Raw genomic sequence first — 8,829 nt, forward strand, 5'->3', positions numbered from 1 at the left:
ATCATGAATCCAGTTTACTTTTAACCTAGTGGCTTGTCTAACACATTTGCAGTAAGAATTGGGGAATAAATCTAATGCTTACTGGCAAACATTTTGAAGCCATTGAGAGCAGCTCTGGAGGCACCCCAGATATTGTGCAAACTGGTCAGAAGTGCCATGGGGTGCCAGAAAAGGCATCCCATGACAGCAGTGGGATGTCAGGGCATACAGAAGATAGCCCTGGAGCATTGCAGTCAATTCCAGGAGTTGTGGCATCTCAGTACTGATAGGACCTCACAAGGAGCCATATAAGGATGACTGTAATCAGGACAACGGTGAAGTTGAGACACAGCTCCCGGGTGGATCGTTCCATTCTCAGAGTGGCTTGGTGAGAACTGAAGGCAAACTTCTGAGGGCACACCAAAGACCTCCTGCTTGTCCTTACCTCCTATCATATAATAACAAAGAAAACATAAGAAATTAGTAGGCATTCTTTCCTCAAAGGAAATAGAAGCATTATGGAAGGGAAATGTGTTATAGGCTGAATTGTATCCCCTGCTCTAAATTCACATGTTGAAATCCTAATCCCCAGTATCTTGGGATGCAACTATATATATATATTTTTTTTTTTTAATTGAGGAATGTGGTTATATTTGGAGATAGGGTCTTTCAAGAGGTAATCAAGATGGGTTAAATTAAGATGAGGTAATTAAGATGGGTCCTAATCCAATATGAGTGTTATCCTTATAAAAAGAAGAGATTAGGACACAAACATATGCAAAAGGAAGACCATATGAAGACACAGGGAGAAGATGGTCATATGCAAGCCAAGGACAGGCCTCAGGAAAAATCAACCCTGCCAATACTTTGATTTCCGATATCTAACCTCCAGACTACGTTTGAACTAGAATTATCACTCTTCTTTTGGTCTCCAGCCTCTAATTTCCCCTGCAGATTTTGGACTTGCCAGCCTCCACAATCATATAAGCCAATTATATTACACATACATACACACACCCTCCCTGTCGATTCTGTTTCTCTGAGAAACCTTGACTTACACAGAGAGCCTTTTTTTTTTTCTCTTGACCTGATGTCAAAAAGACCGATACAGTTTTGATTATTTTCCTGTGATGATTATATTGATGCTTATGGGGCTTCCCTCATAACTCAGTTGGTGAAGAATCCACCTGCAATGCAGGAGACCTTGGTTCAATTCCTGAGTGAAGAAGATCAGCTGGAGAAGAGATGGGCTACCCACTCCAGTATTCTTGGGCTTCCCTTGTGACTCAGCTGGTAAACAATCTGCCTGCAATGTGGGAGACCTAGTTTCGATCCCTGGGTTGGGAACATGCCCTGGAGGAGGGGAAGGCTACCCACTCCAATATTCTGGCCTGGAGAATCCCATATAGTCCATGGGGTCACAAAAAGTTGGATACGACTTAGTGACTTTCACTTGATAAAACACAAAATATTGCATTTTTCTTTCTCCAACTTCTGTGCGTATGTGTGTGGATGCTTGCTTGCTTTGCTACCAGCAAGTAAGGTCACCAAAACAGAAAAAAAAAAAAAAAATGTTATGGGTTAGATTTTTTCTTGCTTCAAATTACATACAGAGGTAGGATACCATAATTTTTCAAGTTTCAAGCTGATCTATCTTTGTCTAACCCTGTGAAAGCATTAAGTAGTTTCAACAGCTGCTTGGCCTCTTGAAATCCCTGCATTGGGCATAGAGCCTACTGGGGTCAACAAAAAGTCCCTCACATAACAGGCACTCAGTCCAAACAGCAAGTGTTAACCCCATGGGTACTTCTATTTCAACAAGGGCTTGTGCCAGCTATTTTTAGTCAAGTCCAGGATGTGCTTATATTGTAAACACTTCAAAAAGTGGGGGTGGTATCTTTATAGTCTGTATAGATAATACTTGTGGAAAATCATGCTTTGAGAAAAATTAAATTATTACTTCCAGTGATGTGGCATAATTGACACTGTGTATATGCAAACCAAATGAAAGTAAAGATTAAAAATAAAATTTTAACTATTTAGAGCAAAAGTCTACTATGGAGTAGAAAAAGTTTAAGGGGAAAAAGTGTTTTATTTTCTAAAGTGGAAGTTCAGGGGGAAGAAGTCTCCCCTGAATTATGAATTATAATTACTATATTTCTTTTATTGTTAGTGTACCAAATTATTAATTGCATAAACCAGTCAAATGATCCTTTTTAATGTCTTATGTTATTGTTGGTATAACACATAAGTTCCAATAAGATTATATTAACAGGTACGTTGTTGAATGTTGGTTTAAAATATGACCAATGGTAACTGATTCATCATTCACTTTCCTTTTAATTCTTACTTATATTTTTGCCTTCTACACCATTTCCAATGAAAACCTTTACAAAGATTTGCTCGAAGGAGAAAGTAAACAGAAGAAAATGAAGTATTAAGGAAATAGAGAGAATGTATAAGCATGTACATCAGAGCAGAGGAGGACAGGAAGTTGATTAATTCAGGCAAGGAGCCTAAGAACAAAAGAATCTAAAGACTCTAAAGCAGATTCTTCCTTATGGATTTATTAATGAAGTTAAATCCTGGTCCAAACACTAATTTATTTGAGTAAGTCCAAAGTACAAAGATATGTAAAAAATTTGAGGCCTTATTTACAATGATCAAAACAAATTTGTCCCATCAAATCTTATGAGACTGTGACACGACAGGAACATATTCAGAAAATGTTGCTGAAAGTTGTCCAGAGCTTTGTTCATGTGACCTTCACAACAATTCGGACTTTTACAACTCAGGCAAGTTTTGTGATTTTTCTCTCTCCCAAGATTATTGCTAAGAAGCTGACTTTTAGAGAGAGGTTAAGTTGTTTGTGTGATGACACATAGCAAGTTAGAGGCAGAACTAGAACTGGCAGACTGGAAATAGTTGTTGGATTGTGGTTACTGTGTAGGAGTGATAACATGAATGATAACCACAAATAACTGCCCTGGCTAGTGTAAATTTTTGACCTTTGGGAAAACAATTTGACATTTTTAAATTGAGGTTGATAATGTTCATTCTCTTTTATCTGGCTCTTTCACTCTTAGTTTAGAAACTCAAGCACATATATACCAGGATTTATATATATAGAATGTTCATAGCAACATTTTCATAATATCCCTAAGCTGGAAACAACTTAAATGTTCATCAGCAATAGAATGAATGTGAACTGTGGTATGTTCATACTTTCAAATGCTATAGAGCAAATAAAATATATGAACTACAGCACCACGTAATAGATGGGTGGATTTCACAAAAATAACTATGAAGCAAAAGAGGAATTTACAAAAAGAAACACAAAATGTAATTCTATTTCTTCAAACCCCCAAACAGGAAATTTAACTATATTGCTTAGGAACGCAGACAGAAATGGTAAAATTATAAAGAAAACCATGGATAAGACTAGCTCAACAATTAAGATGATGATTACTGATGATGAGGCAAAAGGGAAAAGTGATCAAGAATGGAATTCTGGAGTGCGCCAATGACAATTTCTTGACCTGAGTGATATTTATACAGATGTTGCCTTACAATAATTGTTCAAAGGGTATGTTTTATGGACTCTTCGCGTTTTTTTCAATGGTCTCTGAATTGACAGCTACTCATCACACTTCTTTATTACCTATGGTTTACCTCTTACTATATGTTGCACTTTGATGGTAAGCTTAAATGCTGTTGTTTTGTATGTTTTTAAAGTAATAAAACACAGCATTAAGGTGGGAATTTCTAGTGAATCCAATTCAGTCAACATATAAGCTAACTATAGGGAGTGGGCTCTAATTTCACACACATTTATACCACGGTTAGGTAAAACCCCAGATCAGCAATCTTCCATTTTTCTGCTGTTAACCCACAAAGACAATTTTGGCCTCATTGTAAATCTTTCCTGACATCAAGATCACAGTATATGATTCAAAGTGAAAAAAACAGAAGAACTCTGAATAAACTGTTTGATATTAACTTTCTTTGAATGGAGACTTTGAAAAGATGGAAGACATATTTTCCTGTATGATATTTTTTAATAGGAAGAGAGACAACACATGCCATAAGGTGAAAAAAAGGAAAACAAGAATCAATAATATTCTCTTTCTAGTCTAAGAAACACTGTGTACAACAGGCATTGTCTATTTCATTAAGAAATGTACATATTCCTGTGCTTTTCTTATTTGCAACTTGTACACACATACACACTGTATGCTAAGCTTAAAAATCCTGCTGTTACCTGAATAGGGTCAAGGACACACTGGGCTGCAGTAGGCTTCTCCTCTCTCTCCTACTTGGGCTCCAACTCCTGCTTGTCTCCCAGGCTGTCTGGACTTCTGGGCTCTGGGCAGGGCCTAAAGTAGTCCAAGGGAGGTGGCAATCACTGTGATGTCACTGGTGAAACATCTCGAAGGAACAACCTCCAAAGGTTGGAGGCTATTTGTGTTTAGGGGGACATGAAAATGTGTTGACTAAGGCTATTCCTTTGGCTGCGAATTTGTATTATTAATAAAAGCTCAAGGACTTAAAATCCTTTTCTTTCCAGTTGACTTTTGGTACAATTGATGTAGGTTTTAAATTCATCTTTTACATCTTCACAAGTATCTCTAACATGTGTTCAAAACACTGTAAACCAAGAGTGATAGACTAATATTAACAAATTTTTACTGCATTTGGCTGCCTCTTCCACTTAGCATATGAGGGTGTAAAAGTGTAACTTCATTTAACCACCCATATTTTCAACTTTTTTGAAGTATAAAGAATTCTCTGCAGTGCACATGCACTCCTCAAACCACACACATGCACCAGAATTCAATAGGCATCTTTTAGCTCCTTCAAAATTGATTTTAGTCCAAGTGGTGAAAGCTATCTCCCCAGTCACCTGTTCCACATAACTTTCCGGCTAAGCTGTATGTTGCAAGTTTACACATTAATATACAGTTTCATCTGAAACAGCTGTAGAAGCCATGGTTTATATATCTTTGTCAATATACTAATACAGCAGTAAACCCATACAGCAAAACTCAGTCATTTGGATAGATTGGGGGTAGCAGGAGAACTGGTAAAAACTAGCGGAAAGCCTGAGTTATAGAATATATCTGAAAGAAATAAAATTGTGTAACATTCAAACATAAACATTTACTAAAATTTGACTACTAAAATGAGTTTGTAATAAATATTTTAGGTGTCTGGTGGTAAATGGAACCTCTGAAGGGTTTAACAGGGTTTCCCTGGTGGCTCAGTGGTAAAGATTCTGCCCACCAATGCGGCAGACATGGGTTCCATCCCTGGGTCAGGAAGATCCCTGGAGAAGAAAATGGCAATGCACTCAAGTCTTCTTGCCTGGGAAATCCCATGGACAGAGGAGACTGGAAGGCTACAGTCCATGAGGTCACAAAGAGTTGGACATGACTGAGCGAATGAGCACAAAGTATTTAACTGAACTTGAAAATACATCCATTAAACATGACCCCAGCAATTGTGTTTCTTCATCAAATTCTTTCTTTACAGATGACAGAACAAACTTCCACTCTGAATTCCCAGGTAGAGTCAATCAAAATAATGTGTTCGCAGAAGATGTAAACAAAATTCCCTGTGTGTGCACGCACGCTCCGTCGCTTCAGTCATCCAATTCTGTGCAACTCTGTGGACTGTGGCTCACCAGGCTCCTCTGTCCATGGGACTCTCCAGGCAAGAATACTGGAGTGGGTTGTCATTTCCTTCTTCAAACTTTTCCCCATTATTCCTGATGATCTAGAAATATTACTAAAACAAAAACTTTCCACTCCATTTCTTCATTTTTTATATAAACTCAATATTGGGGAACCTTAATACAACATTCTGTTGTCACATGCCTTGTAAAAAGACAAGGCTTACTAAAGTGATAGGGAGGATATAGAAATTATAGTTCAGTCAAACACTGGCAAACTTCTTGAATGTAATCAGATTTCTGTCTTTTGCTTCCAAACCTTTGCCAGATTGTTTCAAATATTATGAATGTTTCCCTACTCACTAAGTCACACCCACTCCTTTATTAACCACTCAAAATTAATTTTTGTCCAGTTAAAAAGTTATATATTTATTGTAATATATTGAAAATATAAAAGTATAAAGAAAATTTAATATCAGCACCTAAAAGGAAAAAAGTTTATATTACTTTTTAGTCATGTTTGAGGTTACATAGACATAATCTCAAATTTGCAAGATATTTTCAGTAAAGGAATCTGATTCTTGAAAAGCCTTTATCTTTTATAATTCTTGCAGAATTAAATTACTTGTACTGTACCATGTGTTGGTATTGGATTTATGGGACAAGCTTTTATTTTGTATATGTTGGAATAGGAATTAGCTCTCCAATATTTAAAATGCTAAATACAATGGGGAAGGGTTAACATATCACAATGCAGCTCACTAATACTGTAAATTTTATTTACTTGGTCAGTTTCAATGACCAATGAAATGTAACTTGAAAGATAAACTCCTACTGCTTATTCATGAGTCTGTTTAGTCGTTTCTTTGGTTGTCCCATTTAAGTTTGTCTAACATTATGCCAGGGATTGTTGTTCCTGGTGCACTGACAAATTCCCAGATAGTTACTTCAGAAGCTTCTTGATATTAATGGTTTATCCTGTGATATCATGAGATAATACTGAGCATTTAGCTTCTTGTTAGTTGACCTAACTCTCTCCTGAAGAATTTGCAAGCCACCCAAAGTCACATGACAGCCATTCAACCCCAGGTTTAACCCCGAGGATCTGCAAGTTCAAAAAAAAAATCAGCATATTGTCTCTCAATTAAAAGGCTGTGGAATAATAAGATTTCAAACTTCACTACCAAAGAAAATTTGCCTTCAAATTAGCTTTACTTAATTCTCTTGGTATTTTCTTTTCTGTGAGCAATTCCCATGACATAACATTCCATATTAACTTTCTTTCAAGGTGCTGTTCTTCCTATCAGCAGGAGGACATACTAAATTAGTAATCTTTGACATTATTTCTAGCCCTGTTAATCTAGAATTTATCCAAAGGCCTTTTGCTAAGAAAACAACATGCATATTGACATTGGTATTGAAGAGCTAATTGGCATTTATTTCTTCCCACTCCATATGTTACATACATTCTTAACTCTAAAATATTTTACCCTTTGAAAATCAGTGTTGAGTTCTTATGCCTGATTATAAGCTAAACTAACTTATTTAATTTATTCTCAATTTCTATCCACCTTTTTACTTTGGGAAGCAAAAAGTGAAGACATCATGTCAGTCCATGAATCAACAAGTCTTTGACACAGGGAGAGAATTCAGTAAGGCCTTGATGAAAGGCGATGGGCTCAGCCCATCACAGTAATGAGTATTATGATTATGTGCCTCTCTCACCTCCACATCTTCATATTCAACCGATCATGGACCTGCACAGACAGGAAGAAACAGCTTTCTGCTATTATCTGTCAATATTCCATACAAGTAGAAACCCGGAGAAAGACGAAACCACATTCCTTGAAGCTCTCTTCATGTCCTTGAAAAATCAATGATCATTATCTGCATTTTAAGCCACTTGTAGCAGATGTGTGATTTTTATCTCACTAACTGGATTTTAATTTCAAAAGCAAGGATAGTTGCCTGTATTTCTTTTGTTTCTCTAACCATGCATTGAACTGGTGAAGAATCATAATAGACGCTCTAGGATATATAGCAAGGGGCTTAGTTTGAGCCTCCATCACATCACATCTCCTACTGAGATCTAGATGTGTCTGGGCATGCCAGGCAAACCTGGGTGGAGGAAACTGAAGTCTACATCAAATCTATTTGTCAAAGGACCTAGAAGCCAACTGGGAAAGAAAATTCCTTTGAAGGGGAGTCATCAAGAAGATATATGTGGTTCAGCAAAAGGGAGAATATTTAAGCTTTTCTGTTGCACATAACAGATGTCCTGTACTAATCTAGGTCCTGTGAAAAGCAAGATGCCAAGATGGGACTAAATATGCAAAAAGAAAAATGTACTGGGGGGAATACCTGTGAGAGAAAAAAAGGAAGGGAAGTTGGACTATAGTTCTAAGGAAAGTTTGACAAAGCTGTTAGGAAACTTCAAATCAAAGATATCTATCAGAAGTGTCCCATGAATCTCAGGGTGTCCCCCTTTGTATTACTCCCATGCTCAATTCTTGACTGAGAGCAGCCATGGAATCATGGCCTCTGTGCAAACCTGATTATGATTTCAGAGCACAGCAGCTGGAGTCCACCCCAATTACAGTCACATGTTAGAGGTACCTTCCAAGGCCACCAGACTCAAATGCTACCCATCCTACTCCACTACAGCTTGTTTGGGTCCTAGGAGAAGAGAGAGAGCTATGGATAAAAGCTCTATAACTCTTTGACAATCAAGCTCAGCAGTGTGGAACACTGAAAGGGACAGAGAGATTCTCCCTCTACCTGTGCCTTCTCGTGGACCTCGTGTATCCATGGAACCAGCAATGTAATGTCCTTCCACTGAAGTGTCACGGAGCCTGGCAGAAGCAGAAATACTGATCAAGACTTCCTTGCAGTTTATATTAGCTGTGCAGGCCTTAGTTGCAGATGGCATCAGAGAAGAACTTGAGCTAAAGGGCAAGAAAATGGCAGGCATTATGTGGTAGCTGACAGTACGTGTGCATGAGCACATGTCAACCACCTCCTAAAGTTGCTAGAAATAATCAGGAGGAACATTACAGGGGCATGCAGTCTTGCATAACAAATGGGAGCAAAAGCCAGAAAAATACGTATTAGTTCTGTTTATAATAACCCATTTTAAGTCCTGGATTGGTGAGGTGACACCTGTTAACATCATTTGACTT

The 8,829-nt window shown here is 37.6% G+C and overlaps 1 long non-coding RNA gene across 1 annotated transcript; it reads right to left on the minus strand.

Annotated features, from left to right (window-relative positions):
* Positions 1-407: 407 nt before the first annotated feature.
* LOC128060426 (uncharacterized) lies at positions 408-8,552 on the minus strand. The gene is made up of 4 exons (XR_008200655.1): positions 8,429-8,552; positions 7,376-7,514; positions 4,241-4,355; positions 408-427 (listed from the first exon to the last, which is right to left on the minus strand). It is a non-coding gene; the product is annotated as an uncharacterized LOC128060426 (long non-coding RNA).
* Between the last annotated feature and the right edge of the window lie 277 nt (positions 8,553-8,829).

Source organism: Budorcas taxicolor, chromosome 15, assembly GCF_023091745.1.
Source record: "Budorcas taxicolor isolate Tak-1 chromosome 15, Takin1.1, whole genome shotgun sequence".
Classification (NCBI taxonomy): domain Eukaryota; kingdom Metazoa; phylum Chordata; class Mammalia; order Artiodactyla; family Bovidae; genus Budorcas; species Budorcas taxicolor.